Source organism: Gossypium hirsutum, chromosome A05 (assembly GCF_007990345.1).
Source record: "Gossypium hirsutum isolate 1008001.06 chromosome A05, Gossypium_hirsutum_v2.1, whole genome shotgun sequence".
In the NCBI taxonomy this organism is placed as follows: Eukaryota; Viridiplantae; Streptophyta; class Magnoliopsida; order Malvales; family Malvaceae; genus Gossypium; species Gossypium hirsutum.
This window is the reverse complement of record NC_053428.1, coordinates 103,424,878-103,433,823: the sequence shown is the minus strand read 5'-3', so window position 1 is coordinate 103,433,823 and position 8,946 is coordinate 103,424,878. Positions and strand designations below refer to the sequence as shown.

The window sequence follows — 8,946 nt, the reverse complement described above, 5'->3', positions numbered from 1 at the left end:
TACACAATGAGGCTGGTCTGTGGTATGATCTACACATAGAACCATACCCTTCACTGGGTTGGGCAGAAATCAAGGCATCTTTTCTGCAGGCGTATCGTAAAACCCAAGTGAAAGAGCAGCTGAGGAATGAACTTGGCATGATGAATCAAGGCAGTGAGGAGTGTGTTCGCTCGTATTTCCTGAGACTGCAATGGCTTTTACAGAGATGGCCAGACCATGGGATCTCAGAAATTTTGATGAAAGACATATTTGTTGATGGACTGAGGAGGAATTTCAGGAGTGGATAATTCCTCCAAAACCTGAATCAGTAGGGGAGGCGTTGAGGCTTGCATTTGCTTGTGAGCAACTCAAAAGCATCAAAGTTTGTTGGAGGAAGAAGGAATGCATGGAGGGTCAGGGTGGTGTTGAAGAAGAGGAAAATGATGAAAGAGTGTCAGTTTGGAAAAAGCAGCTTCATAGAACGAATAGCCTCCTTACCAGATACTCTAGTGCAGTGTTATTATTATTATTTTTTACTATATCATTTCCTTTTCTTCTTACAATTAGCAGTTGCTTATTTTATAATATATATACTAGAATTGTATCTCCTGTTTATTTATTTATAATTAATTTATTTAAGGATTATTATTTAATATAACTTCAGAAATAAGTCGAGGAAAACACCATGATTGTTATGAGTTAAGTTTTACTTCGTCACCTTTTCATCTATTTATATTTAATACAATCATCATCACCATCTAAATATGTAAATTAATTTATGGATATCCATTAAACTCGATTCTTATTTACATATATTATTATTTTAGATAAGATTATAGAATTAAAAAATCCACTGAAATTAATACTTAAAAATATAGACTAAAATTAATGGTTTGTCAATAATGTTGGGTATGCAAGCAAATCATAATTAAGGAGGATTGTGGATTCTTCTTGTGTCAAATGGTAAGAAATTCAGTGCTCTTAAGACTTTAACAAGTTTTGTGGATGAAGAAAATAATGTTAAGAGAATTTATTTTAATTTAAAGTTGGACTAAACTTGATTATGAATTTAGCCGATTATTAAAATAAAACTAATAGAAGAATGTTACTTTAAAAATGTATATTGAAAGAATAGACCCAGACCCTAAAAGAAATAACACTTGTTCTTCTACTACAGAGTTTGAAATAAAACAATGGGTTCATAAAGACGATGATTCACATAAAAAAGGAGACGGATTCACAAGCATGAGGCAAAAGAGAAGCTATATAAAATTCTTTTTGAAAGTAGAAATCAATTGTAAACAATTTCAGGGTAGTAATTTAAGAAAAATTATGAAGGAAACAAAAATGAAGCCAAATAAAAAGGCGAGAACCCCTTGATGTTGTATCTGCTATGAATCGATTCTTCAGTAAATTTACTTGCTTCAGCAATAGGGTTTGTGTAAATATTGAAAAAGCAACAGGGAAGACATTTAAGCAGGTTTGCCAAAGTTTGCGGTGAAAATAAAGCATGTCTGTCGAAATGATGATGAGGATCGAACAGGCTGGCCTTGGCTACAACCATACCCGGTTGGGAAGAAACCTTTCTGCGGTGAGAGAGCAGTATTTGTTGTTGATGTAGCCGCGAAAACCAGAATCTAAGGCTTGCATGAGCAACTGAAATGCATTCAATGAACAGTAACCCAGAAATGGAAAGGATGTTCCATTCACCTTCTGCACACAAAGTATATCACTTGAAACAGCCAGCAATAGCATTCCATTGGGCATTTCTCTAACTAATAACTTACCCAGCAGTCGATAGCTATCAGTATTAATATGCTAATTGCTTTACAATTTCAAAACTGACGATACAAGCAATTTTCAATGTAAATGTCATATAGGAAATAGCTCCAAGGCTTCTATCATGGAATGAAGAAAATATATATATTTCATGTGTGCTGATGGCATGCAGTTCAACTGCCCCTCAGATTCATTCCATCCATGTAAACATCATTCCTTCAACAAAGAATTGAAGAAAGAATTGAAGTTAGCAATTGATGCTCAATTAAAAAATCAGGATAATGTTGAAGTATTTCCCAGATAGACGATCTCTGTATCCTTGTCATCATTCTAAGCTGTACACATCAAAATAAAAAGAGACAAGTAAGACAAGTAATATCTAATCTGTGGAATCCAAGAATAAAATTTCGAATCTTGACTACACCCTTGAAGTTATGTCTTGTGCCAATAATACAAGGATCTGATGTCATCTTCGACGCCAATAAGTTTCCCACAATCCAGAAGAGATGACATAATACTTCATTGATCCATTACAATAAAGAAACCAATTCAGCACCAAAAGCTCTACCATATCTGTACCGCTTCTGACCTAGTTGCAGCAAGGCTTCAATTTGGCGACTTTTCTTTCCTTGAGGTCAATCCAGATTGTAAACACTGAATCATGTTTTTTCGTTCCAGGACACCTGAATCATGAACTGTGGATGTATAACTCTTTCCAGCATCACCATAATTTAAGGCAGTGAACTTAAGCAGAGAGAGGCTTTATAGGTCTTGCAGAGAAGCAACCAATAAAGCATAACCAGTCAGTCAATCCTTAACACCATCATGGTTTCATGATTGGCTTCATGCCATGTGCCTCCAATCAATTTGTCTACAAGGGGCGAATTGCATGTCAAAGCATGCAAATTAAGTTATTAAGAATGATGCATCAAGGTAGCTATCTAAAAGAGGGGAAGCAAGAACTATTTAGTTTAGCAACTTTGTTAGGAAGTCTGTTAAAGTGATGTGAAAAAGAAAATCAGAATAATAAGAATCATAAATCAAATTTAATGTACAAATGAAGCCTAACAAAAGCAATAAATCCCTGGTTGTATCATCTCAATAGCAATTATAAAGCCAGTAGCGTGCCTCAGAGAATCTTTAAAATTGGGGAGGAAAACAAAAAAGAAAGATGAACCAACAGGCTATAGGCAGACTGGGTAAATAATAAACCTAAAACAGAACATTTGAAATGCATATGCATACCTTATTTTTGCGCTGAAATCTAGAAATTCAGAAACAGCCATGTTTTCTCTGCATCTGTGCCTGCTCCATTACCTGACAAGAACAAAAGCCTATGACCAGACTGGAAAGAGGCAAAAAAGTTGAGAACTAATGAGTGAAAAAAAAGAGAAGAAAAACCTTGTCGCAGTTTTCTTCATTATCGATTTGTATCCCTCTTATCAATTTTTCTTGCCTTATAAAGGGGCATTAGCAATGATGCAACATAACAACGACAGCCTGCTTAATACGATCAGTACATGGGGATGATTTCAAATCGCTCCTTGTTACAGAAACTTGGGAGATGGAGCTCTCATTGCTCGTCCATCATGCTTCCAGGTTGTTTGCCTGAACTAGCATTTGATCTTCCTCATCCTTGAAATTGTAGGATGGAAGAAATCTGGATCAGCAGCAGCTGCTTGAGACTGCATCTCTCAATGGCATGACAATCCTAATCCCTCACTACCAGCATTCTCAACCCATGCTTTTGTGAAGATACTACTGTCCACAGCCAAACTTTCTCCAGAGTGTTCTCTAAGCTTCAGTGGCTCCTCTGAGACAGGTTATCTACTGACATTCTGGAACTGTCAAGGTAACACAAGCAGCAGAGAAATCAACAGACCAGTCTCTGACTCTGCAGTCCTAAATCTATCTGATATACAACTTGTCTTCTAAAACACCACCAGGCCATTTCCCTTCATCCATTTGTGCATATGCTCCCTTCTGGCAAATTGTGAAAAGAAGGAATTTTAGGAAGCTGCAGCAATTGTTGCAGTTGGCTCTGGGATGCAAGTGCTGTGAAGTCAATAGTTATCTCTTATGACACAGTCCATCAACAAAGTAGGAAAGAAAGAAGGAATTTTTTTATTGAAGATGAAAATCAAAATTTACATGAATAATATGATTATACACACCGCTGGGCAACTCTTTGCATTTCAAATTGATGTCAAATTACTATCACAAAGTACCCATATTTTATCAGCCTATCACTTGATATCAACTTGATCAAAAGTGAAAACACGCATTCATTCAATTCTTTAACAGTAGAAAAGCCTTCAGACATACTCTAAAAGGTTATATGAGAGCTGATGCTGAAAAGCTAACACCAAACAGGTATAAGCTCTATAAATCTTTTGGTTGAAGAGAACAAGATAAAACAAACATCCGAAAACAAATAAGCTTCTACAGGTGAAGTCAGTGTTTAGGACATGCACAATATATGCCTGTAGAAGGGTACAAGAAAACCACCTCTGCAGTGCTTTTGTGCAGCTCGGGCAGCTGCTTCAGCAGAAAGGCAGCGCTCTCCTGACACCTGGTTGACAATTCCACCCGATCAACGATTTGCCATTCTCTTTTGGCATAGAAAGGATACACTGCTTTCCAGCAGGAAAGATCCTGCAAGCTGCTTTACACTTCTCAAAGCACCATTTGTGAGTGTAGAGGCGGCTTTCCTGAAGCAGTATCTTTAAGGGGTTTCTCTTTGAAGAAGCTTTTGCCTACGGAAGACTTCAAGCCAAACACTAACCAGCTGCTTGCTATAGCACGTATATCACGACTTGTATGCACACAAATTTTTTCCTTCACAGTTTTCCCTATGCTAAAAAATTAATAAAAAAGTCATTGTAGCCAGTTTATTTAACATACAAAGAAAAAACTTACACATACTGTGCAAGTACATTATGGAAAAATATATACGGTAGACAAAAACAAGTACCTGATGAACGAACTGCAAGTAGATCAGTTGAAACAAGCCAGAGACGAACACAAGGCGCAACACTGAGTCCCATCTTTCCCATCGAATCCTATAAATTTCAATATGACAATACAATACAGCCATATTAGTGCCACAAATATGCATTATAGAACAAATTCATATTAGGACCAAGATGGATAATAATCATGAAAGCATAATACCAGCACCATGAGTTGAGTGTGCTAAGCCCTTCCTTTGTCCCAGCAAAAGGATTTCAAGGATTTCAACTGGGAGACCCACAACTTTTTTTGGCTAGAATCGCCTGAAGTGGTTCAATTAAAGACAGTCCGTATAAAGCTCCCGCTAAAACCCAAACATCAAAGAGTTGTACAAACTAAAAGTCCTGCTCAAGCCTAATAGTCTACTTCATCCTTCCTGATTGATGTCTCTGGCACTCCATGCTCTACTTCCTGTAAACTTCCCAGTGGTAATAGTCAATTACGCACAGCTCCGAGTCCCTAACATGCACCAGCAACTGTTAGGACTCCTTCAGTAGCTTCTCCAGCAAAAAACAAGCAGTTCTCAACAGGCCTGCCCAGCATATCATAGTCTTCTCCAGATGCTCCAATGGCAACATAGGAGTAAGCACCGTAACTGAAAGGATCCCTCCCCAATCAGTTACAACTGAGGCAACAGGATCAGGAACTGAAGCCTCACCAAAAAGTTTTCGGAGAATAAGTACAGCATGGTTTACATGATCTGATGAGCTCATAGTTTGACCATCAATAGCTGCCTTACCAGCCACTAAGGCTATAAGAACAGGAGCCCCAACAGTTTTTGGACATTCCAAAACATAAAGCAATGGCCTCTACTATCTGTTTCCTCAGCAGTCACTCCAAAGTAATCCACAGTATCATCCCAAAAAACTTCTGGAAATTCCAAAACAACTTTATTAAGTACTCCAAAACCAAGTTGCTGTATGGAAGAATGTTTCCATTGGGGCAATGGAGGAGAAAACTTTATGGCTCCTGCTTTCAAGCAACCAAGTGGCACAGTGATCAGCACAGCATCTCCTGAAAATTCACTGCCATTTGACGTTGAAACTTTGACCTGCCTATGATGACTATTATCAATCCCAGGGTCCTTTGGGCCGTATGAAATATTTGAGACTACATGGTTCAAGTGGATCAGAAGTCCTTCTCCAAGAGACTCAACCACCTTACTGTAACCTCCTTTAATCATACAATGGGCTCCTCCAAAGCCGCCATAACATCATCTTGATTCCAATTGGGAAGAGACACTTCCTTAAGCGGAGCAGCACAGCCATACTCCAAGTGGGCATAGTGCCAATTCATAACCCTTCTCTCAAGAGGACTCAAAATCTCCCCTTCAGAACATTTTTTTCCATTGCTTGCTTTCAAGTCATAGACAGCTCCACTGAAGAATGTGATTCTATTTCTTCAATATCAGCTCCTATTTCTTCCATCCGATGCGTTTTTAGGGCAAATTCTAAACCATCCTCAAGAGAAATTGTCATTGCTTTTTGACCTTTTTGAGCAACAAGAAACACCATATCATCAAGAAGACTATTGTATTCAGCTTCCAGAGCATCATCCAGATCAGCAGGAACCTTTTGACCAGATACAATGTCATAAAGAGGACAGGAACTATTCAACACGTCAACTCTAGCCCCAACTGTGCACAAATCAGTGAGGATGGATCTGGTCTTCTATTAGTTGACACATCGCCTCAACTCCAGTAATAATGCTAGCCCCAAGGTCCACGGTACTGAAAGAGAGAGCAATCAGTATAAACACGACCTCCTATCCTATCCCTAGCCTCAAGTACTACTACAGAAATCCCTGACGTTTCAAGTGGCGTGCAGCAGTCAATCCAGCAGGACCAGCTCCAACAATTATGATGTTCTTTCTGACCTCTGATCACCCTGCAGTTGATGATTCCCATCAGGTTTATCATAAGTTGCAGACTGAACATAATGAGAGTCATTTCTTTCTTCTGGAGTTATACAGGGGCTATTCCCATGTCAATAGCATCACAAGATAGATCTGCACTTGGAACCTGCGAACTAATCAATAAAGGGTTTAGTTTTGCACTGATGCTGCCATTTTGCTGGCAATTATCACTTGGGTGTTCCTTTTGTTCTTTTCCGCAAGGTAATTCTGATGTGATCGAATCAACCAACACTTCAGGTATTGTGGCTTCAGAAGCCTGGTTTTCATCATCAACTCTAACACCGACTTTGCATCCATTGAGGCTTCAGAATTCTTGACCTGGCCAAGGATGAAGGCAACTCCATCCTCTGAATCAGCAACAGAGGCCACAGAATTGCCATAATTTTTTTTTCCTTAGAAGCTTGCGGTTATCCTTAACCCTAAGCTCAGCTTTTTCTTTCTTTGAAGCAATTCCAAAGTTTATGTAACCCTGCAAAGAGAGGTTATCCAAACTTCAAGATCAACATACTTTACAAAGGTACTAAAATAAGAGAAATTCAAAAAAAAAAAAAAGTATCCATCAACAAACATATGGATAAATTTCACTCATTCAAGAGCAAACACTTACACCCTGATCAAGAAATGCATATATCTCCCTGATTAGGGAAGCTCGGGGTGGTTCACCCTCTGAAGGAGTGTCAGTAACACCACACTCAGCAAGAGGCAAAATGCGGTTAACATCTTACTCCAAAGACCTAAGATATGATTCCTGCAGCACCAAGAAATTAAATTCCATTGAAGAAAACATAATTTTTTAAAACAGAAAATCTGAATGCAGCACAATGGAAACTAGCGATCATACAGCTCCTATCAAAGAAAGTGACCAGTACAAATCCTTAAAGTTTATGAATATATAGATGCCAAACCACAGATCACAAAAAATAAAATTACTACAAAAAGATGCTACCTGGCACCCAGGTCTCAATGTAATTAATGTTATAGTTTAAAACAAAAACAGAATGAGAGCATAAAAAGGAATCCACTCATAAACATTCATAACAATTACAAACAGCAAACAAAATTATATAAATATTCACAAACCTGCATTCCAAGTATTCCTGTAGCCCACCTCTACCCTTCAAGACCTCCTTAAATTTGATCTTCTCAACTGGTCCCACAGCACGAGCTTTCAGTCCAGATGATACTGCTGCCTCATCAAACTTCTCTTTTGCTCTAAAGGAACGATCACTGTCTGCAAACTGTTGATTTCCAAAAAACCCTTGCTCATTTAGCAAATTCTCCCAATCAGCATCCCCTTCATAAGCCATATCTCCATGTCTACGCTTTTTAATACTGCGCCCCTCGCTGGACAGCTGATGACATACTGTCTTTGATTTCAGAACTGGGGAGAGAGATGCATCTTCATGAAAACTTTCATTTTCATCAGGTGTTGATGTGGGAGAATCAACATTGGCCTCTTTGCTGATGAAAAGGTATCATGGGTGGGACCACAAGCACCATGGCATGCATCTTCAGAAGGTTGACGGAGAGCAGAGTTGCACCTCTGAATGGAGGCAACAAATTCATTGGGATGAACAGAGTTTCTAAAGAGTTTTCCTCAGCGCAAGCATTTGGAACATCAGTGCAAGTCTCTTCCATCTTCAGTGAATCAACAACAGACGGTAACAGATTATGTTTAGTTTGTGTGAACCTTCCTTTCTGGCTTATTCCTCTGGTCAACTGCTGAGCAATTGTCCCTGAGCTCAATGTTGGAATGCCCATATTTTTCTTTGTCACAAACTTTAGGTGACCTACATGGGTCCCTGAAGGACCCTTTTCAACATTTAAGTCACTGGTTCCAAAATGCTTTCTTGTTGACACACACTATGGCAAATCCTTGATTCTCAGCTGTGTTGCATTCTTTGGAGATGAATGTGAGAAGCTTGAACTAGAATCTGAATGAGACCTATCACCATAATTTCTGCTAGGATTCTTTGAAGCAGAAGCATGATGGAACCCTTGCAATTACGTTTCAAACTCGAAATTGGGCAAGATTTCCTCACTGAATCAGATTGTGCCTCGTGAGAATGTTGATTCAAACCACCCTCAGGCGACAAACCTCCCTCATTCTGATCTTCCTCTAGCTTAGCTCTGGATTCATCATCAACCTCGATGGCTTGGATTTTGAATCAAACTTGGCTCTCCTTACTTTCCCTGTATGCTTTCTTTCGAAACTGTATCAGTAACCCATCAGACCTGTCTTCACCAATATCCTGACCTTTC

General features: G+C 38.8%; 1 pseudogene; it reads right to left on the bottom strand.

Annotated features, from left to right (window-relative positions):
• Positions 1-1,533: 1,533 nt before the first annotated feature.
• On the bottom strand, positions 1,534-8,445 carry LOC121228987 (lysine-specific histone demethylase 1 homolog 3-like; annotated as a pseudogene).
• Positions 8,446-8,946: the final 501 nt, after the last annotated feature.